Consider the following 23,541-nt stretch of genomic DNA (forward strand, 5'->3'; position numbering starts at 1 on the left):
GTTTACATTTCTTTTTACTCTTGTTTTCACATTTTATTACTTTCTGACAGTCATAAGGTCTTTGAATTGAAAAAGAGCCTTGTAAATAAACTTGTCACTTTACTGTGGTCAAGTATACACCATGTAATTTCTAGCATTGTGAATGTACTATTTATACAGAAGCATTTCACAATGAAAGCAATTTCAGATTCTATTTTCTCGATTACTTTGCTCTCGTTACTTATTTAAACGGCTGTTTATATTATATAAACGTTACGATATGTTTGTTAATTCAATGTGTGGTATTATGAGCAATTATTGACACTTGCATATTTGCTTAAGAAACACACTTTAAACACATTCCAAAAAGGTGAATAAGATTACTTGGAAAGCAGTAAGTCAAAAGAAAGCAAACATTACATTATGAGTCATGACCAGCTCGCAGCAGTAAATTACAGGAGTGACATGCGCGTTCGTTGAAGAACAGGCGGGAGCGCGCAGCGGAGCCCGCCCAGTTTCCCGAAGAGTTAAGAGGAGGGGACGTACCGAGCCCACTGTAAATGTTCTTGAAGAATTAGGATAAAAGTGCTCCCTCCTGTGGTAGCATTGACCCAGAACTGAGTTTGGTTCAGAGTCCTTCCACCATAGCAAGTGAGCGCGTCAGTCACTCAGTCAAGAGTGTTTGTGTATGAAGGAGAGCTACAATCTGCGGTTGCTGCTGACTGAACTCATAACGTAGCACCATTTCTTACATAGAAAAACTCCGCCGCTGCGGCCAGCCATTACTGTAGGTAACTGTCACGTTTCTCATTTTCGTTCTCATTGCATTTAGTCAACACGTTTTGGGAGGAAAAAGCCGCTTTGGCGCGGAATTGCTTTTCTTTTTTTTTTTCCTTTTTTCCTGCGATTCCCCCTTTGGTGCGACTTTTGGGAGAGCAGAAAGCAGTTGTGTTGAACGCCGAAGGTCGCTGGCGGGTGGAAATAACATGGTACGTCATTAATATGGCGCCAAAAGATTCAGTTGAGAGATGTATAAATACATATCTGTACACCAGCGCTCGACCCCGCGGAACATCTTGTCCACGGCAGGGCGGAGCAGCTGCCTTTTAAAAGCGACAGAGTACAAAAAAAGAAACTTGCTAGCCTGCGCGGTGGGTGGGAGATTAAAGCTTACACTTTTTTTGTGGGTGCTTCTCCTGGAGTTACTTTTATTTGGGGGGGAAAAAAAGGAAATTTAATACGAAGGGCTGCAACCTGACACGGGGTTACAGGCAGGTGAAAAGCAAGACAAATATCAGCCCGCGGGAAGGTGGGGTTTCGTCCATCATGGGGGGGGGGGGGCATTCTTGTCTAAGAATGACGGGTGGCTACCGGGTGCCACTACGTTTAACTTTTTTTAATATCATGGAGTGTTTGAAATGGTGCTGTTCAGTCAAAGTTGTATTCTGAAGAACGTGAAGTGCACAAACCTGTACTATTAAGAAACATTTTGGGTCTCACCCCCTCCCCTCCCCATCCTCTGCCAGTTTAACCCCGTATGCGTTGGTAGGTAGCAGAGCGCGCCGAACACGTGGGAGTCAGGAGGGTCAAGTGCGTCTTTCGCTTATTTATTATTTTTTTAACCTCCCGAGTATATTTAACGGATTATGAACGGAAGTCGACTGGTATACTTCGTGGTAATAGTAATAATAAAATAACACACTACACGTGAGGGGCGCACATTAACTGCTATCCGACACTCCGGCGGCAGCTATGAGGAAATCATTTAACTCGGAAAGATCCTTTAGGGAATTGGAGGCGAAAAATAAATCCCGGGAGGTGGCAGCAGCAGGTAAGAACATGTGCTTTATGAAACGTCAGACACTCGTTTAAAAAACAATTGAAATACAAAGAGCGTGTGGCGCTCCATATGTGTAAGCAGGTGCAGGCATATGAAAAAGGGGGTGAAAAAGGGCGTGCTTGTAATTTGAAAGTTGGCTCCGCGCATGCACGCCTTCCTCTCTCTGTTTATTTGCTCTATCCTGTATGTTTTTAAACACGATGTCCAGTAAGCTGTAAGTAAACAGATAACACGAACAGACAGCGTCGGTGGCACAGTGCTGATACAACCTGCTTGTAAGGCCTCTCTAATGCTTAATCGCTTTTTTGCACGTGTGTATATAAATAACCATAAAGAAGAGGTAAAGTTTGCCAGATCGTTTCCCGCTAAAATAAAGATGTATTTACAGCCTTTTTCCAGTGTTTTTTTTTTTTAATTTTGAGCCCGGTAGTGACCACTTCAGGCCGCTGGATGGGGTGTTCCTGACTTTTCCAGAATCGTCTGTACGCGCGTATGGGATATTGAGCTATGGCTTGCTGGTGTCGTGGGACGTTGTTACGTGAGCGTCTGAAGCACAGAACCGTTGAGTTGAAAGGTTTTAGAAAGTGTTTTGCTAATGTCTGTAGGGTGTACTTTTTTCTTGCTGTTTGATGCCAAGCAGGCCATTTAATTCAGTAATTAACAGAAGAAAGCGGCTTTAAACAGATCAGTTCAAGGGGGCGGGGCATAGTGTTGTCAACATTATTAAAAAAAAAAAAAAAAGGGTGGTGCAGGGAATGTCTTACCGTTTGGTCCCGTCCAGCGTCTCCTCGCAAAGTGATAGCTTTAAATAATCCTGCTATCGCTTTAAGTGATCATTGTGCTGTAGTTCTGATAAGAGGCTGTACACGAAGAACAGGAATTAGCCCTAACCACACACCGAAAACATGGGCGCTACGGCAACCTTCGAGGTCCTCTGTGCATAGTTGTCAACTTCATGAAATCGCAGTTAACATAATCGTTCCACGGGAACTTGGATATTTTGTGCCTTGTATATTTTCCCCAATTATTTAGGGTTGTGAAACGTGCGGATTGCGATACGAAGCCAGGGCCGCACATTCCACCTGTCATCTAAGATGCGCCTGTTAGTTTCTGCAGGATTTCTTTCTCTGTAAGTAATATGGAAAAGGTCTTTTCGTCTACACTTTTAAATGCACGTGGCAGTAGGCATGTATGTTAACACATGTTTAAACACAGGGCATTAAGATCTATAAACATCTCTTAATGCTTAATTATCAAAAGAAAACGTTCATCTGTCCTGTGAGTAAAGACTTTCCACGCACCGAATAAAAATTGACCTGGCCTAATTTACTTTTTTTTTTTTTTCCTGCAGAATGTAAAACACTTTTTAAGATTGCCCATTTCTTGCCTTATTGTGCATTTCTATAAGCAAAACGCTGAACGCTGACGGCAACTGCACTATAGGCTACATGGTTTCTTAACGGGAAACTAACCAATACTGGGGCAGCTGGTTTTAAAGGGCAAGCCTAGGTTCAGTGAATGACCTAATGGAATGCAAGATCTGTTCAGTGTAATTGACAAAGTTGTTTTCCCATAGAATATTGCATACCTAAGTGTGAAATAAAATGATGCTACTATATAACAATGTAAATGTGTCTTTGAATTAATATTTGCACTCACAGCATTTAAAATGTTTTATATATGCCTTTCATTGCTAGAATACACCATCTCGGGATGCTGTACAAAGCACATGAGAAGTCAATCCAAAAGAACAAGATAAAGTACTACACAGGTAAACAGTTACCCATTCATTGTCATCTATATGTATTTATTCATGCTATTCCATTGCTCTAGAAGTACCCTTTTTGTATCTTCCATTGATTTAACAGCATTTGTTTTAAGTGTTAGAATCTGTGTTTTAAACCCAAATTGCCCTCTAATGTCTACATCCTTCAGTTCACCTTGTTTGTTTTAAACTCTTGTGGTTACCAGATTAAATACTTACAATTAAAATACATTACAAGTCGCAAAGGACCTATGATACCCATGGGAGAGCCCTCAAATACACAAGGTTTTCATTGTGCCTATGCAAAAAAATTAAGTGTCAGAATAGCTTGCAGTAGAAGTTGACAAATGCATTGAAAAGTGGCTGATATGTCGGTAATATCAGGTTGTATTCACACATCTCTATGGAACCATCTCATTTATGTCAGAGAATGTACAGAAGTATGTGTCTTTGCATTTGCTTAGTCTTGTTTGGTCTACAGTAGTTATACTTTATAATTGACAAGGGTTATATGCAGATATTTTAATAGCTTTTAGGTGTTTTCCAGTGATTTTAAAAAAGTCTCCCTTCATGATAAGGACAAGAAACCTGAGCTTTTTCATTTGCATTTGGTAGGATTCCTCCTTGGATACCATTTGTTTGGAATTTGGATCTATTCTCAGTATTAATTCTGCAATTCTCCAGTTGCTCCATCTTCTTTTTTTTTTTTATCCCAAAAATGCTTAGTTATTGATACAATAGTCCAGTTTCAGCAAACATGTGCATTTGTATATATGAATGACTCTGTGATGGACTATTTTTGATTGTCTGTTTATAGTTACTGTTTTATGGCTCTTCATGTCCTTTTAATAGAATAAGCAGGCTAACAATGGATTTTTTTGCCCAAGCATATTATAGTTGCATCTTTGTCTATGCACTTTTAATGATTTCTTTCAATCCAATGTACAACTTGAAGGATTGCTTTTTTTGTTTAACTTGGGAAGCATTTGATATTGCTGTTGAATTAGTTCTTTGCTTTGTTTATTCTATTTGCATGTAATGTCATCATAACTCCTGAAAAAGGGTTTGAGTTTAAATTGTGGTGGGGTGCTTCAGCATTGGGGTTATAAAGAAAGATATCAGCATCCTGGACTAATTGATGTAATTTGCATTGATCATTCTAAATTATGTTTCATTTTCTGTCTGGTGTGTCATAAAATCTGGTTTCTGAATTTGTTTGCATCAATAATATGGAAAAGACTGTTTAATATACACATGAAATTAATTCAGACTTTGACACCTCTCCATTCTTTTTTCATTTATTCCAAATTTAAGAATACTTGTGTGAAATAATTTGTCAATTTAAGATTTATTGTTGCATTCCTGTAAAATATCCTTTTGTTCTTTTGTTTTAAAGGTACCTCACATAAGTAATGACTAATTCTGAGTTGTGTGTTTTTATTTTGAAAAAGTTTACACGAAAGGCATTTTAAACCGTCGGATTCTTTTTACATTAGTGCACTTTCTGAACAAACGGGCCCTAGTCTAATGTTACTTGATTGTTTACCTCTGTTGTAAGTCGCTTTGGATAAAAGCATCTGACAAGCAAATAAATGTAAATTAGTATTCCCTTTGGATTCATACAGTATCTTGTAAGTGTCTGTTTAAAATGCTTTCGTTATAATAGATTTGTTCTTAGTGCGATTTTTGTTGTTGTGTAAATCCTGTAGGCCACTTTGAAATGGTTTTCTCATACTTGAGCGTGGGAAAAGTACTATATAAATAAAATTATTGCTTGCAATGTTTGATCTCAGTAATTGGTGATTTTAATGATTTTGTATGGTTTTACTTCAGTTTTAACTAAGACTGTTGTTTCCATTAATTTCATTAAGCATCAGTTAATATCCTATTAACAAAAAGACCAAGCTAGATCAGTAAGACTTTTACAAACATGTTTTAAAGGATGCAAAATATTGCCTAATTATCATTAAAAGTCCCGGAAAATATTGAGATATCATTTTTTGCCAATATCGCACACCTCTACTGCTGAAGGCATCCCATTTGCTCCCATGCCATTCACATGTATATACTAATGTGCTTTCATTGTGCAGCAATGTTACATTTTCTGAGATGAAGTATCATATTGTAGAAGCTCTGCATCTGAGCATCTCTGATTATTAAGTTCTATTAGCTTATGTCATGCTTTAAAGCATTTTACCATAGGGCACACAAGGCAATTCTCATTGGAAAATTTAATTTGTATTTTAGAATAAACATATGGAGAGCTAAGAGATTCACAATTTTTATTTGCTACAGCTATACTTGGCACTATCTTTTTGGAGTTTGTGTCACTCTGGTTGTTTTCCCACATCCAAGAAATGCAACTTATGTTATCTGAAGTCTTTGAATTGGCTCCATATGAGTAAGTGTGAATATGTGTGAGAAGGCCCAAAGGTTGGTTCCTGCCTTATGGCAAATTCACTTGAGATTGGCTCCTGCTTCCTGCAACTATGTGCAAGATGCTGATTAGAAAATTATTTTATGGACGACTCTAGGCATATTAATTGAAATAAAAGGATGAATGTTGTACTGAAAAGTGATTAATCTCGGCAGCATTTAAATTTGTTTAAATGTGTAACCATACAAGGTATAACTGGGCGATATGGAGATACTGTACTGATATTTTGATTAATTTGTTCTGAAATGTGATACGCAGTGTTTTAATTCTCAAAACGCCTTAAAGGTTAAAGATCAGCCCCATATAGACGTGAATATATATATTTTTTTTCATTCAGAGAGTAAAAGCTGGTAGTTTCTAGTAATTGTGTGTATGTATGTATGTCTGTCTGTATACGTGTGTGTGTGTGTGTGTGTGTGTGTATATGTATATTGTGGCAAGCGGCTGGGGGTGGTACCCAGCCAGGACACCCAGAAGGACCGGAGGAGGGATCACGCCTCCTCCAGACCATGAGGGGACGACCACCTTGGTGGCTTTGGGGACCACAGGAACAGAGCTTAGAAGCTCAACCCTATACGGGCCAGTGGTCACCGCCAGGGGGCGGCCCGATGCCTGAGGAGCCCTGACCCTTAGCACTTCCGCCACACCCGGAAGTGCTGGGGGGAAGAAGGCCAGGGACACCCAGAGTGCTTCTGGGTGCACAGCCACACCAGGGAGTGCCGGCCGGCGCTCATTGGGAGGCACCTGGCGCACGTCCGGGTGATTTATAAAAGGGGCCACCTCCCTTCTTCGGAGGAAGAAAGACTGAGCTCGGGAGGAGAGGAGTGGAGGCGGACCAGAGAGGAAGGCATTGGTTGAGAGGCCTGGACTTTGGGGTGAAAGTGGGTTGTGTGCGGTCACTTTGTAAATAGTATGTATAATAAACGTGTGCTGGGTCCCGAACCATCGGTGTCCGGGCTGTTCCCCACAAAAATATATATAATCATGGCATTCGTAGTCTGAATCACAATCTGATTGTATGGGTGGTTACCTACCAGGTAACGCTTGTGGTTGGTCAGTAAGTCGGCTAACATCCGCCACGGTGCCCTCTTTCAGGGGCTTTGCCCCTTGCTCGCTTCGCTCGTCAACCCCCGTGTTTGGTTTTCCAGATTTTTTTTTTCTTTGAATTGTTGCTATTTCATTAGTTTCACTTTTATTTCAGAACTTCTTTAAAAACAATATTTGGAATCTTTAAGAGTCCCAACATGCTGAATCTTTTAAATGAGGTCAGTGAGACATGTGTTTAATGTCTTTGTACCATATTTCAGGATAGGTTTCTCTGTTTGGAATTTCAGCGCAGACCAGCCGATCTACATCATCAGCAGTTAATCATTTTTTTTGCAAAGTAACCAACAAATGCATGTGAGGTAAACCCCATTTTTGAAATTCTCTGACTTCAAAGCCTTACAATATTTGTAATATCACCTATGTCCATATATTCGATCTCTATTCATCTTTTCGTTATTTCTCTGAGTAATAATTTCTTTGTTTGCACTAATGTGATGTTTACTTTCTTTGTTTTGATGCTTTCGTTTTTTTTCTGCTTTCATATTCTGTATCTTGCTCTGCATGTGTTTCGTGCCTACGTTTTTTTTTTTTTTTTGAGTCTTTTGAATTCCACTGTTTTCATTATCTCTGACCTGCTCTGCATGTGTTTGGGCCCCCTTGTGTTTTTTAACCTCTTTATGACGTTTTACTTTGTTTTATACTTTTATTTCTGACCTCGCTTTGTCCTGCTATTTTTTCAATTACACCTGGTCTGTGATGATTATTTCCATTTTTTTGAGTAATAATTTCCTTTTGTTTGTGCTAATGCGATCTTTACTATCTTTTTTTTGATACTGTAGCGACCTCCGTGTCTGGTTTGAAAAAAGAAGTGTTAAAAAAAAAAAAAGAAAAAAGACAGACTCACAAAAGTGTTACTTGAACAATCAAGGAAAAGAACGCTGACTTTGTAAATCCAAACACAACTTTCTAGCACCTTCAAACCCCCCCCCCCCCCCCACCGCATCAATCAATACCCCGCTGTCAGTCTTCCGTGCTGTACTCCGCCCTCCCTCAATCGAACCTAACCGTCACTTAAAAAAAAAAAAAAGGCTTCAACCTGCCTGGGATGCTACAATACTTTTGAATTTTACTGCTTTTATTCTTTACCTTTCTCTGCATGTGTATTGCGCCATTTATTTATTTATTTATTTTTGACCCTTTCGAATTCCACTGCTTTCATAATCTCTAACCTGCTCTGCATCTGTATAGCGCCAACGTTTTTGAACATCTATTATAAAAAGAAATCCTGTTCCCTGTCCTGATAGTCTACGATACGTGATAATCTCGAAAGACATTTTAAAGACTCGCGAGACCAAGGAGACTTGCCACGGTGCGTCTCACGGGGACCGTAAACCTGAGACGCACGGGTGTAGGCCAGAAATAAAAGACAGATATTGCTTTTACAACGTCATGCAAAACCAGGCAGTGAGCCATCATTTAAAACAAATCAACAGACCTCTAAGCTAGCAGTTGTTGGATTGATTTTGGCAGGCAAGCATCATGTGTTCCCAGCTCTTAAAACAACGTCATGTGACAGGCAGAAGAGACAGCAAATAATCCAAAGGCATATCCTTAGCGTACGTTCAGCCGCAACACCCTTCACAACACGAGCAGTATTATACGTCTGGGAAGAAAGAGATGTAACCTTGTGCGGGGCAGGAAATAAAGAAACAAGTATTGTTTTTACAAAAGTTTTTAAAGTAAAAGTGAAAATAATGCATATGTAACATTTCACAAGAAAATAACAATCTCTTTAAATTGTAGATTGCCTGCCTAAGGTAAAGTCATCCCTGATGAATGGGGACGTGGGAATGAGGGGCTCTTTCTTCGGATTAGCTCTATTTCAGATGTGGAATGGCAAAATGGGGAGGCAGCTTGATGAATAAGGTCTCCAGGACTTAAAACAAATCCAAATCATATTATGTGATATCATCTAATGTGAAATTCTACTCCGTACTTCTAGAATTTTTATTTTTATACTGTATTGAGGATTTATTCTGTTCTATGTATTGTACTGTATGGCTCAGAATTAAGACAATGAGTGAACTTCATAAAGACGTTTAAAAACGTTGACGCTAAACACATGCAGTGCAGGTTAGAGACTACTGTTATCTTTCAATCTATGACTTATTGTTAATCTAACTGATATTCTTCTAATTTTGCACAGTTTTTGATAAGCAGATCAGGATGCATTTCACTTCGTGTTGTCCTGTATAACTATACATGTGGCAAATAAAGAATCTTGAGAATTTACCGCACATGCATTTATTGGTTACTTTGTTAGTGTGTGTGTGTGTGTGTGTGTGTGTATATGTATATATATACAGTGGTGTGAAAAACTATTTGCCCCCTTCCTGATTTCTTATTCTTTTGCATGTTTGTCACACAAAATGTTTCTGATCATCAAACACATTTAACCATTAGTCAAATTTAACACAAGTAAACACAAAATGCAGTTTGTAAATGGTGGTTTTTATTATTTAGGGAGAAAAAAAAATCCAAACCTACATGGCCCTGTGTGAAAAAGTAATTGCCCCCTGAACCTAATAACTGGTTGGGCCACCCTTAGCAGCAATAACTGCAATCAAGCGTTTGCGATAACTTGCAATGAATCTTTTACAGTGCTCTGGAGGAATTTTGGCCCACTCATCTTTGCAAAATTGTTGTAATTCAGCTTTATTTGAGGGTTTTCTAGCATGAACCGCCTTTTTAAGGTCATGCCATAGCATCTCAATTGGATTCAGGTCAGGACTTTGACTAGGCCACTCCAAAGTCTTCATTTTGTGTTTCTTCAGCCATTCAGAGGTGGATTTGCTGGTGTGTTTTGGGTCATTGTCCTGTTGCAGCACCCAAGATCGCTTCAGCTTGAGTTGACGAACAGATGGCCGGACATTCTCCTTCAGGATTTTTTGGTAGATGGTAGAATTCATGGTTCCATCTATCACAGCAAGCCTTCCAGGTCCTGAAGCAGCAAAACAACTCCAGACCATCACACTACCACCACCATATTTTACTGTTGGTATGATGTTCTTTTTCTGAAATGCTGTGTTCCTTTTACGCCAGATGTAACGGGACATTTGCCTTCCAAAAAGTTCAACTTTTGACTCATCAGTCCACAAGGTATTTTCCCAAAAGTCTTGGCAATCATTGAGATGTTTCTTAGCAAAATTGAGACGAGCCCTAATGTTCTTTTTGCTTAACAGTGGTTTGCGTCTTGGAAATCTGCCATGCAGGCCGTTTTTGCCCAGTCTCTTTCTTATGGTGGAGTCGTGAACACTGACCTTAATTGAGGCAAGTGAGGCCTGCAGTTCTTTAGACGTTGTCCTGGGGTCTTTTGTGACCTCTCGGATGAGTCGTCTCTGTGCTCTTGGGGTAATTTTGGTCGGCCGGCCACTCCTGGGAAGGTTCACCACTGTTCCATGTTTTTGCCATTTGTGGATAATGGCTCTCACTGTGGTTCGCTGGAGTCCCAAAGCTTTAGAAATGGCTTTATAACCTTTGCCAGACTGATAGATCTCAATTACTTCTGTTCTCATTTGTTCCTGAATTTCTTTGGATCTTGGCATGCTGTCTAGCTTTTGAGGTGCTTTTGGTCTACTTCTCTGTGTCAGGCAGCTCCTATTTAAGTGATTTCTTGATTGAAACAGGTGTGGCAGTAATCAGGCCTGGGGGTGGCTACGGAAATTGAACTCAGGTGTGATACACCACAGTTAGGTTATTTTTTAACAAGGGGGCAATTACTTTTTCACACAGGGCCATGTAGGTTTGGATTTTTTTTCTCCCTAAATAATAAACACCATCATTTAAAAACTGCATTTTGTGTTTACTTGTGTTATATTTGACTAATGGTTAAATGTGTTTGATGATCAGAAACATTTTGTGTGACAAACATGCAAAAGAATAAGAAATCAGGAAGGGGGCAAATACTTTTTCACACCACTGTGTATATATATATATATATAATCTGTCTGCTTATTTAAAAAGCTACATTTACCCCAGGAGTCAAAAACGTTCTGTTTAACCCTTGTACAAAAACCTAGACAAAAGCTGGGGTATCACCTTGGTAACCCCATGTACCTTTGGAACTGTGAGAGGAAAATAGCACAACTTTACAGACAGGAGTCCAATGCAGAACTCTACTTAATACTTTTTTTCTTTGTAAAAAAAAAAAAAAAAAAAAAACTGCTGATGATGTAGATCGTTTTGTCTGTGCTGAAATTCCAAACAGAGAAACCTGTCCTGACCTCATTAAAAAGATTCAGCATATTGGGACTCGCAAGATTACAAATATTGTTTTTACAGAGGTTCTGAAATAAAAGTGAAACTAATGAAATAGCAACAATTCAAAGAAAAAAAAATCTTGTGTGTATGCGGAAAACCAAACACGGGGGTTGGCGAGTGAAGTGAGCGGGGGCAAAGCCCCCTAGTCTTTATGAAGTTCTATTTTTGTGTGTTACTTTTTGTCTTTTAATTCTGAGCCTGATTGGACATGCTTTTTATCAATTCCACTTGTTCTAGGCTGATTAATACTTTCCTTATTTTCTGAATTTGCACCTCGATTATTCTTTTTCTTTTTTGCATTTTTTTTCCTCTCCAGTGCTTTTGAGTCTCTCTTCTCTGCGCTGCTTTCTTCTTCGCTTAGTTATCAGTGTTTCATCTATAATGTATTGTCCTTATACGTTTTATATGCGATGAGAGCCCTGGATATGTGTGTGCTCAAAGCCTTGACACGACTGAGTGTTTTGCTGCCTGTGGTCTTATTTGATATTGGTTGTAAGTAGGGGGTGTCTTGCAAGAATCTCATGTTCTACATCCCCGCGAGATGGTCCTGACTCAATCTCTTGGCACAAAGTCTCATGTTTAAGATCCCCGCAAGATGCTCCGTGGCCAGTCTCTTTCGTCTCGTGGGTCTTTTAAGTGTCTTCCGTGATCTTCACGTGAAGATCACGTCTCGTCTCCCTAGTCATTTTCTCCTAGGATTTTTTTTTTTATAATAGAGAGAGATTGTGAGGTTTCAGCCCGGCCACAGACAGACACCAGGGGCCTCATGTATAACAGCGTGCGTAGAATTCACAATATAACATGGCATACGGACAAAAGCGGAAATGTTCGTACGCACAAAAAAATCCAGATGCATAAATCTGTGCATTCACCAACTTCCACGTTCTTCCGCTACATAAATCCTGGTCAGCATGAAAAGTAACACACATGCATGCACCTGCTATCCCGCCCAAGCTCCACCCAGAATTATGCCTCTTTGACTATGCAAATCAATATAAATAGCCCTTAAGCTCAGCCTTCTGTGAAAAGACAATGGCAAAAACACGGGGGGAAATTAGAAGAATTTCAGCGAATACCAAGTGTAGACAAGGAAAAACTTACTATTTGTTGGTTTAAACAGTGATATAATCAACAAAAGAAAGTTGATCGAGTGACAGTGTCGGTGAAACTCGAAAGTTCAAGTTTACAAAGTCGCACAGTGCCTGAAATAAAAAAGAAGCGGTCAGATATCAGTCGCCGTGAAAAAGTGAGTTGTAGCCCACCGTCTGAGTGTCATATGAAAGCTTATTAGGGTACAGAGAAAAAAACAAAAAATAGGGACACAGTGAGAAAAAAGCTCGAAATGCCAGCTTTAATCTCGAAATTTCCACTTTAATCATGTAGTTTATTTTGTCATTAAAGTACAACATCATAAACTTCATCTTTAAATTGTTTAATTTACTAGTTTCTCAAGTACCATCGTAACTAAAATAAGTTAAATGCTTTGATTTGTATGTGTTCTTCTATGTGCTCTGTGTGTGAATCACTTCATGCTTATTAAACTCTCTTCCTCCGACAGGACACAGGATCCATTACATTCGTGATATTACAGCTCTCTGAATAATTTTAAAATACTGAGATGTATACTTGATATTTTAATGATGATAGGAATTGAAGCATGTTATTAAACATGGGAACACGGTGGCGCAGTGATAGTGACGAGCAGGTGCCTCGTCCACAGATTGTTCCTGCCTCCCGCAAGATGCTTGCTGCGCCGTGTGTGACCTTCGATGAAATAATTTATTGCAGCAGTACTGTCTCTTTCAAATGTACTAACCCCCAATTCCTGCCCTTCTTTTTCTTTCTCCAAGTAACCAATCGCCACACAATCAGCTGTGTAATAGATGTTAAGCCATCTGTAAGCTTAGAACGCCGATTCTTCAAAACTTTTAAGGAGCATTGAAATATCTTCATAGTACGTGTTTAATTATTCTATCCATCTGTCTTTCCAGTGTCGCGCCAGTCCCAGCAAGAATACAGTGCGAGGCAGGAGCATGTCCTCACATGTTTAATTAACAATATGGATTATTTAAATAATATTTTATCTGTATAATAAACATATTTTGCTGCATTTCATCTTAAAAATGATACTGTCATCATATGTAAATACGCGCTTTATAAAGTGGCGCAGGTTGTGCAATAGTGTAACTATTGCAAGTTTACAGTGATGTAATTGTACTTTTATAAGTACAAACAGTTCTATAAAGAGCAGGCATGTCAAACACGCGGCCCGCAACAGAAATCTGTGCGGCCCGCATGAGAGATCCTAGTTAGCACTAAACTTGTACAAAATGATTACTATCATTTGTGATTGAATCATTCTGCATCTTCGGTGTTACTTATTGCCTTTTCTTACTTCTGCCTTCTGACAAAAGCGTGTTTTCCCATGGCATTATGGTACTGGAAATGTCATCTGCTAGAATAGCAATGAGCCTTGTCCAAAGTTAATGAGCCGCGACATCGCAACAGAAGTGCTAGGCTGCAGCAGCCTGGCAGCAGGGGTGGCCTTAGGCATGTGCAAACTGTGCACCTCCACAGGGCCGCCACGCCAATATATATTGAATATAAAACGGGAAGAGAAAATAACAACACAGCTGACGGCAATGTGGCCGAAAAACATTGTGTTTCTTGTTAATTAGTACGCTGTATTTACTAATATCACTTGAATCAGAGCAGAAAGCTATATGTAGTATTATAATGTTCTGCTGTAATGAGAATATCATGGGCCGCCACTTGGTTTTCAAGTTACAGACACGTGCATATAGAAGTGTGTCATGAGCACAAGGCGGCTATGCAGTGTCCACAACGGACGGGTGTAGGTACACCGATTCTTTCTCTGCCCAGGACTGCCACGAGCCTAGAGCCGCTACTGGCTGGGCCGCTGAGACTGGCCAATGGGCAGAACTGACCATCACATGTAGTACTAGCTTGCATATTTTCACGTTTTTTTGCTCTAGTTTTATGTAATTTTGTGCTAGTATTGTAACGAACAGTTAGTGCAGACTACAGCTGAAGATCTGAAGTGGACACGAGAAGTTGGTGAGTTGTTAACATTTTTGTGATTTTTGAGTTTGTAAAATTAGTGTAGGTTAGCGGGCTTTTTGCATATTGGATTATTTTACAATATAAACTTTGAAGTAAACTTAGTAAAGTAAAATTTGATTTTTGGAGGATTTGTTTTCCAACTTGAATTATTGAGCAATGAATTCAGTGAGCGTTTTCATGATTTCAGTTCACACGAACAGGACTTTCTGCTGTTTACGTCACCATACTCTTACAACGTTGAGAATGCGCCTGAGAATATCCAAATGGAATTGATTGAACTGCAGTCAGATTCTATTCTGAAGGCAAAATACAACGAAGTTGGTGTGCCAGGCTTGTATGCTTACCTGCCATCCTCGTATGTGTAGATCCTTAAGTTGGCATCGAGAGTATTGCCTATGTGCAGAAGCACTTAACTTTATGAGCAATTGTTTTCGTTAATGAAAGCTACCAAAACCCCACATCGCTCAAGACTTACCGTCGAGCACCTTTCATCCCTCATAAAAGTTGCAGCTGCACAAGATTTCAAGCCTGATATTGACGAACTGGTTACTAACAAGAGATGCCAAGTGTGGGAAAAAAGAAATAGATCTCACACTGTAAGACTCCTATATAAGCAATGAATATAATATAGTAATATAAGGACCTAGCTAAGAGACTAAGACTCTAATTGTACACTGTTGTACGGAGATTGTATGGAAATAAATTGCTTTTTTCTTTAAACTTTTCCGTATTGGAAAGAAAGCTACAGTAACTTTGTATAATAGTATTTGTTACAGTGTGGCCCGCTGACGCTCGTATGGCAGTCGAAGCAGCCCACCAATGGTAGTGAGTTTGACATGCCTGATAAAGAGCACTTGATGGATTGATTGAGTGCGTTTATAGTTCTTGAGATGAAACGGTTTCTGAATCGTGAGGTCCGTACAGAAAAGGCTCTGAAGCATTTGTCAGATGACAGCAGTTCAAATAGGCAGCATGGCTGAGTGTGTATTTGAAAAGCCATGTCAGGGATGTGGATCTAAAAAGAAAGGGAAACCACACTGGAGCAAAAGCACTGCTTTGACGCTGGGTGCCGCCAGTTTGCAAAACCGAGCAGAGAACTTGCGTACGCCAAGGTTGGAGCTACTATGAAAATGTGCAAGGCTTTACGCCAAGTTTAGGATGTATACATCGCAATTTGAACGTGGAAACGGACTTACGCAACATATTTGTACGTATGCACCATTCATACATGAGGCCTTAGGACACACAATGTCCAAAAGCACACACTTTTTATTATTTTTCTTCTGCTATGCATGGCACACATTGCACAAACCCCACAAATGCTCACTGTTCTTTTCCTCTTTTCTGTCCCTTTCTTCGGCTGCCTCCTCTCCTCACAAGCTCTGTCTTCTTACTCCTGACTCCGGCTCACTCAGTGGAGTGAGGCAGCCCCTTTTATAATGCCCTGGATGTGCTCCAGGTGCTCCGTGACGATCTTGTGGTGGAAGTGCCGCATGAGCACCCAGAAGCACTCCAGGTGTACCTGGAATTTCTTCCTGCAGCACTTCCGAGTGTGGCGGAAGTACTGTAATCCAGGGCTTTGCAATCCTCCAGGTGCCCCCTGGCGGTGGCCACGGACCCCAACAGGGTTGAGCTGTTAAGCTCTGATCCCATGGCCCCCATGCAGACTAGGGTGGCTGCCCTCTCGTGGTCCAGGAAAGGTATTGTCCCTCCAGGCATCCCTCCACTAATATATATATACACAGCACATCACTTTTTCCACATTTTGTTATGTTACAGCCTTATTCCAAAATGGATTAAATTCATTTTTTTTCCTCCAAATTCTACACACAATACCCCATAATGACAACGTGAAAAAAGTTTACTTGAGGTTTTTGCAAATTTATTAAAAATATAAAAATTGAGAAAGCACATGTACATAAGTATTCACAGCCATTGCCATGAAGCTCAAAATTGAGCTCAGGTGCATCCTGTTTCCACTGATCATCCTTGCGATGTTTCTGCAGCTTAATTGGAGTCCACCTGTGGTAAATTCAGTTGACTGGACATGATTTGGAAAGGCACACACCTGTCTATATAAGGTCCCACTTGCGATGTTTCTGCAGCTTAATTGGAGTCCACCTGTGGTAAATTCAGTTGACTGGACATGATTTGGAAAGGCACACACCTGTCTATATAAGGTCCCACAGTTGACAGTTCATGTCAGAGCACAAACCAAGCATGAAGTCAAAGGAATTGTCTGTAGACCTCAGAGACAGGATTGTCTCAAGGCACAAATCTGGGGAAGGTTACAGAAACATTTCTGCTGCTTTGAAAGTCCGAATGAGCACAGTGGCCTCCATCATCCGTAAGTGGAAGAAGTTTGAAACCACCAGGACTCTTCCTAGAGCTGGCCGGCCATCTAAACTGAGCGATTGGGGGAGAAGGGCCTTAGTCAGGGAGGTGACCAAGAACCCGATGGTCACTCTGTCAGAGCTCCTCTGTGGAGAGAGGAGAACCTTCCAGAAGGACAACCATCTCTGCAGCAATCCACCAATCAGGCCTGTATGGTAGAGTGGCCAGATGGAAGCCACTCCTTAGTTAAAGGCATATGGCAGCCCGCCTGGAGTTTGCCAAAAGGCACCTGAAGGACTCTCCGACCATGAAAAAGAAAATTCTCTGGTCTGAACACTTTGGTGTGAATGCCAGGTGTCACGTTTGGAGGAAACCAGGCATCGCTCATCACCAGGCCAATACCATCCCTACAGTGAAGCATGGTGGTGGCAGCATCATGCTGTGGGGATGTTTTTCAGTGGCAGGGACTGGGAGACTAGTCAGGATAAAGGGAAAGATGACTGCAGCAATGTACAGAGACATCCTGGATGAAAACCTGCTCCAGAGCACTCTTGACCTCAGACTGGGGCGACGGTTCATCTTTCAGCAAGACAACGGCCCTAAGCACACAGCCAAGATATCAAAGGAGTGGCCCAGCCAGAGCCCAGACTTGAATCTGATTGAACATCTCTGGAGAGATCTTACAATGGCTGTGCACAGACGCTTCCCATCCAACCTGATGGAGCTTGAGAGGTGCTGCAAAGAGGGATGGGCAAAACTGGCCAAGGATAGGTGTGCCAAGCTTGTGGGATCATATTCAAAAAGACTTGAGGTTGTAATTGCTGCCAACGGTGCATCGACAAAGTAATGCAAAGGCTGTGAATACTTATGTACATGTGCTTTCTCAGTTTTATTTTTAATAAATTTGCGAAAAGTAAACTTTTTTCACGTTGTCATTATGGGGTGTTGTGTGTAGAATTCTGAGGAAAAAAATTAATTTAATCCATTTTGGAATAAGGCTGTAACATAACAAAATGTGGAAAAAGTGATGCGCTGTGAATACTTTCCGGATGCACTGTGTGTGTGTGTGTGTGTGTGTGTGTGTGTGTGTGTGTGTGTATATATAATAAATATACACTAGGGGGCTTCTTTCGCCAACCCCTGTGTTTGGTTTTCCGGATACACTTTTAAGAATTTTTTTTTTCTTTGAATTGTTGCTATTTCATTAGTTTCCCATTTATTTCAGAACTTCTGTAAAAACGATATTTTTAATTTTGCGAGTCCCAATATGCTGAATCTTTTTAATGAGGTCAGGATAGGTTTCTCTGTTTGGAATTTCAGCGCAGACAAAACGATCTACGTCCTCAGCAGTTAATTTTTTTTTTTACAAAGTAAAAAAGTAAGTAGAGTTCTGCATTGGACTCCTGTCTGTAAAGTCGTGCTATTTTCCTCTCACAGTTCCAAAAGTACATGGGGTTACTAAGATGATACCCCAGCTTTTCTCTAGGTTTTTGTACAAGGGCTAGACAGAACGTTTTTGACTCCTGGGGTAAATGTAGCTTTTTAAATAAGCAGACAGATATATATATATGTACACTAACAAAGTAACCAATAAATGCATGTGCGGTAAACTCCGTTTTTGAAATTCTCAAGATTCTTTATTTGTCACATGCATAGTTATACAGGACAACACGCAGTGAAATGCATCCTGATCCGCTTATCAAAAACTGTGCAAAGTTAGAAGAATATCAGTTAGATTAACAAAAAATCAAAGATTGAAAGATAACAGTATAGTAGAACATAATAAATAATTCTACTTTATTCACATAATTTTACTCAAGTGTTAAGGTGCAATAGTGTAGTAATTGTGCAAAACCAAAGTTAGTACATAGTTAAATGAGGCAGTTTGTTTGTGCTACTGCGATCTTTACTTTCTTTTTTTATATTTTTCTAATTTTCCTACTTTCATATCCTTTAACTTTCTCTACATGTGTATAGCGCCGAATTATTTTTTTTTTTGAGCCTTTCAAATTTCCCTGGTTTCATAGTCTGTAACCTGCTCTGCATGTGTTTAGCGTCAACGTTTGTAAACGTCTTTATGAAGTTCTACTTTCTTTTACTCATTGTCTTTTAATTCTGAGCCTGATTGGACGTGCTTTTTTCAATTCCACTTGTTCCGGGCTGATAATTAGTTATTTTCTGAATTTGCACCTCGATTATTCTTTTTTTGCTCTTTTTTTCTGTCCAGCGCATTTAAGTCTCTTTTCTCCGCGCCTGATTGGATGTGCTTTTTTTTCCATTCCACTTGTTCCGGGCTGATCATCACGCTCCTTATTTTCTAAATTTGCTCCAAGATTATTGTTTTTCTTTTTAGCATTTTTTTCTCTCCATCGCTTTTGGGTCTCTTTTCTCCGCGTTTTTCTTTCTTCTTCGTTTAATCATCGACGTTTCATTTCTACCCTATTTATTTCTACCGTTTTAACCTTATACACTTTATATGCACTGAGAGCCCTGGAGCTGTGTGTGCTGCATGACTGCCTTTACACTACTGATTTGTTTTTTTTGATATTGCTTGAAAGTAGGGTGTGTGTCTTGAAAGACTCTCGTTCTGTGTTCCCGTGAGACGCACCGTGGCAGGTCTCTTTCGTCTCGCAGGTCTTTAAATTATCTTCCGAGAAGATTACGTATCATAGACTATCAGGACAGGGGACAGGATTTCTTTTTATAATATAGAGAGGTATATACATATATAAGACCAGGTTGCCCGACCATGGGGTGCGAACGCACGCATGACAGAGCTCCGCCCGCCAACTCTAACCCTCCTCCCGCGTCATGGGATACACATGACAGAGCCCCGCCCGCCAGATCTAACCCTATTCCCGCGTCCACCCTCGCTCTCGAGGCATACACACTGCCTGCTCATGTGCCCGCCCCCAACTCCTCACCAAACACATCCTGAGTCGCTTTGGTCTGTGCTATAGTCCACATGCACCTCTGAGCCATGTTGATTGTTCATTTTCCTAACATGGCCACCGCTTCACATGTATTTCATGGAAACAACTCTTCTTTCAAGGTTATACAAATTCCTGCATCAGGTAACTGTTTCTTTCTATCAGTCGGATATTTCTGGAAAAATGTAATCGACGAAACTGTTCCTCTCGAACTTCGCAACATGGCTGTAACCTTTGTTTGCCAACATTGCGATAACTTCAGCGACGTGCTGTCCGTTGTTCTTAGTCACGGAAGCATAATCATACAGTCTGCTCAACAATACGCTGACTACATGAATACTTCCAGAGTTTATTGTGGCGATGTCCCAAATACTTCCAGCTAGTATCACCATTCACTTCCGAGAACGTCCTTCATTCCCCAAAGAATTTCTTGGCAGTCTTACTCCCACTGGCATGCCTCCGCATAAACTCAAACTTAATTGGTTCAGTCATCCTGCTTCTCAGAAACCTCATGCCAGCAAGACGTCTCTGTAATGGCACTAGTCTGACTTACCAGCATTCACCGCAATGTACTGGAGTGTAAAACTATCGCAGCTGCTACCTCACAAACTGTCCTTATTCCCCGGATTTCCCTGACCCCATCAGATTCAAACTTGCCTTTTACTTTTACACGCAGACAATTTCCTGTTAGAGTAGCCTTTGCAATGACAATTAATAAAGGCACAGGACCAAACTTTCAAAAAGATATCCCTGTATCTGCCAAAACCAGTTTTCAGTCACGGACAATTGTATGTTGCTCTCTCCAGAGTTCCATCTTTTCATTCACTCACAGTTGTATTCTCAAACCCACCCCATTTGGACAACTGTGTCTTTCAGGAAGTGTTCACCCATCAATAAGTATTTATTGCGGGTCGGCTAGTATATATATAATAGGATAGGTGTTTCTGTTTGGAATTTCAGCATATACAAACCGATCTACATCCTCAGTAGTTAATAATTTATTTTGCAAAGTAACCAATAAATACATGTGAGGTAAACCCGGTTTTTGAAATTTGATTCTGTAAATGTATGCTCTGATTTGACTGAACACCATTTTGATTCAATGTTGCATTGCTTCTGCATGATCATAAATATACTTTAACTGAATTGTGATTTCTTTGAAATTAAACTTGTCGTAGCTTTAATTGTTTAAACTTGTTGTAGCTTTAATTGTTGCGTTACTACAGATTCTCATAGCATATGGTCCATTATTGTGTAAATCTACGTTTTGAGCATTGAATGATGTGAATGTGAAAAGATTATTATAGATTGATTTTTTTTTTTTTTTTGCCTGTAGTGTTTGTAGATTTCACTTTCACCAAACAACAAATCTTTTAATTCTCGTGGATACGCCTCTTCATTGGGAGGCAACGCTACTTTTCCCTGATGGCAACATAAATTAGACAATCTACAAGTCTCTGACATAAACTAAAAGCCTTGCAATATCTACATACTTCTGACATATCACCTATGTCCATATATTCGATCTCTTTTTGCTGTTCAAGTATTTCACAGAGTAATTTTCGTTTGTTTGTGGTAATGTGATCCTTTTTTTTTTTTTTTGATACTTTCGAATTTTACTACTTTCATATTCTTTAACTTGCTCTGCATGTGTATCACTCCAACATTTTTGAATGTCTTTATGAAGTTTTTTTTATTTCTGGCCCCGATTGGACCTAGAGGTTTTCAATTCCACTTGGTCTGGGCTGATTATTACTTAGTTTTCAGAATTTGCACATAATTATTGTTCTTTTTTGCATTCTTTTCTCTCCAACACTTTTGGGTGTCTTTTTGAAGCGCTTCTCACCCTTCTTCGCTTAGTTGTTGATGTGTCATCTAGAATGTATAAAAGCTGAGCTTGAGAGCACATGAAGTGTGTCTGCCAAAAGCATTCCACCAACTGAGAGGTCAGATGTCCGTGATCTTCTTTTAAATTGGTTGTAAGTAGGGCATGACTTTCAAAAGTCACCGTCTCATAGGACTGAAGCTTTTTTCCTTATATTTCTGCATTAGGATATCTTTTTAAAAAATTTACACTCCTGAAATTAAGTGGTCTTGAGCATACTTTGTTTTCAAAATTGACACAATAAGGAGAAGCGGTCGGATCATCTGCTGGCTTGCTGCTGCTGGTGAGCTGCGTGTTTTGCTTGTCGCTTGTCGTTGTTTTAAGAGCTGGGAACATATGAAGTGTGTCTACCAAATGCATTCCAACAACTGGCAGGTTAAATGTCCGTGAACTTGTTGTAAATGTTGTCTCACTACCTTCTCTTGCGCGACGTTAAAAATGTCTTTCGCGGGACGTCAAATTGTCTTCCGAGAAGATCAGATGTCTCTTGTGTTTTTTTTTTATATAATGTAATTTTTTTCTTTAGAATCCCAAAGATCCTTTGAAAGGCAATATTAAAGTCTAGCTAGGCATCCTTGTGTGTTTGTTCAGTGGGGAACAATGTGTATTAAGTATTTGTGGGGGCTCTCTTAATCTTATTTGAAATTTTTTTTTTTTTTTTTTTTTTACTATAAAGTACACATTTTTGAAGAGTGTATCTTAAAAGGCATGTCTGATATGTTTATTTCATGTTCAGTATTTTATTTTGCATAAAAAAGATTTTGGAATTAAGTCCGCTGATTAAAATGGCTCTAAATGAAAAGAAACATCAGAAGAGAACTATCCATTGTTAATCTGTGAAATTGGGCAGCATAAGCCATTATTTTGGTATTTACAATTTTTTTTGTGGGTTACTTCTTACATACTGTATTTTAAATCAGTTGCTTAATGGATATGATTATTACTGTTTTGCAAAGCGGTAACCCACTGAAATAAATCTTCTAAAAGGACCACACATGAATTTATTTCTTTTCATTTAGTGACCACCTTTCGTGACAGTTATAATGCACCATACATGAAATCTTTACTACTTTGAGGGGAGGGTTCCTAAACTTTTCATGACATGGCCTCCCAAAGAGACTTGAGGCCTTATGCCAAGTGTGGTAGACAGTAGGACTTTAGGGACTTTTAAAACGCATCTTGATGTTGTTTTGTAAGAATTAAGTGGATAGTACTAGTGAGCTTTGTTGGGCTGAATGGCTTGTTCTCTAAAACTTGTGTTCAAATAAATAGCCTTCTGCATATGGCCCAAACACATTTAACTAAGTTAAACTAACTTTTTTTGTGTATGTGATACCTCCAAATGCGCTGTTATAAATCTCTTCGTAAAATACTTTAAGAGATCTAATGTTCAATTTTTACCCAACACTTAATGACTAACCATGTGTCTCTGAAGAAATCATAAAAGCGGTGGAATTTCCGTGATATAGTTGTATAGTAGTTATTTATGGAAAACACTATAAAATGTGCCGTTAAATCTGAGCTCGAGAATTCACAAAATAAGCCAAGGGCTGTAAAAGCAAGAACTCTCCCAACTTTGCCACTCCAAAAGGATTTGGAATGACACGTAGAAAATGTCTGAATGGAAAAAAAAAAATCTAAATTTTATTTATGTATTTTTCCTCCAGTGTGAACTTTTTTTTTTTTTTTTAAATAATACCAAAGTGCAGAGATATCTGCCATTTGTCACTCTAAAGTGTATACTTCAGGGTCACAAGTGTCTAATTGTTAAATTGATATTTATAAAAGTAATAACAGCTGTGTTGACTTAATTTTGAAGAATAAATTTAATTGACAACCAGGTGGTTATATTGTGCACTAGTGTTGAGTAGGTGCTAAAATTTTGACTTTGGTTTTGATTTTGGACCTTGGTACTGGTAC

At 39.5% G+C, this 23,541-nt stretch overlaps 1 protein-coding gene across 5 annotated transcripts in view; it reads left to right on the forward strand.

Annotated features, from left to right (window-relative positions):
- The first annotated feature begins 522 nt into the window (after positions 1 to 522).
- Positions 523 to 23,541, forward strand: part of jade1 (jade family PHD finger 1) — a 145,126-nt gene continuing 122,107 nt past the window's right edge. The window contains exons 1-2 of one of the 5 annotated variants that reach the window (XM_028801666.2): positions 523 to 770; positions 3,517 to 3,590. The gene's annotated coding sequence lies outside the window, so the exon portion shown is untranslated. The other 4 variants (XM_028801667.2, XM_028801668.2, XM_028801669.2 and 1 more) reach the window with 4 other exon arrangements.

This window comes from Erpetoichthys calabaricus, chromosome 5 (assembly GCF_900747795.2).
Source record: "Erpetoichthys calabaricus chromosome 5, fErpCal1.3, whole genome shotgun sequence".
Classification (NCBI taxonomy): domain Eukaryota; kingdom Metazoa; phylum Chordata; class Cladistia; order Polypteriformes; family Polypteridae; genus Erpetoichthys; species Erpetoichthys calabaricus.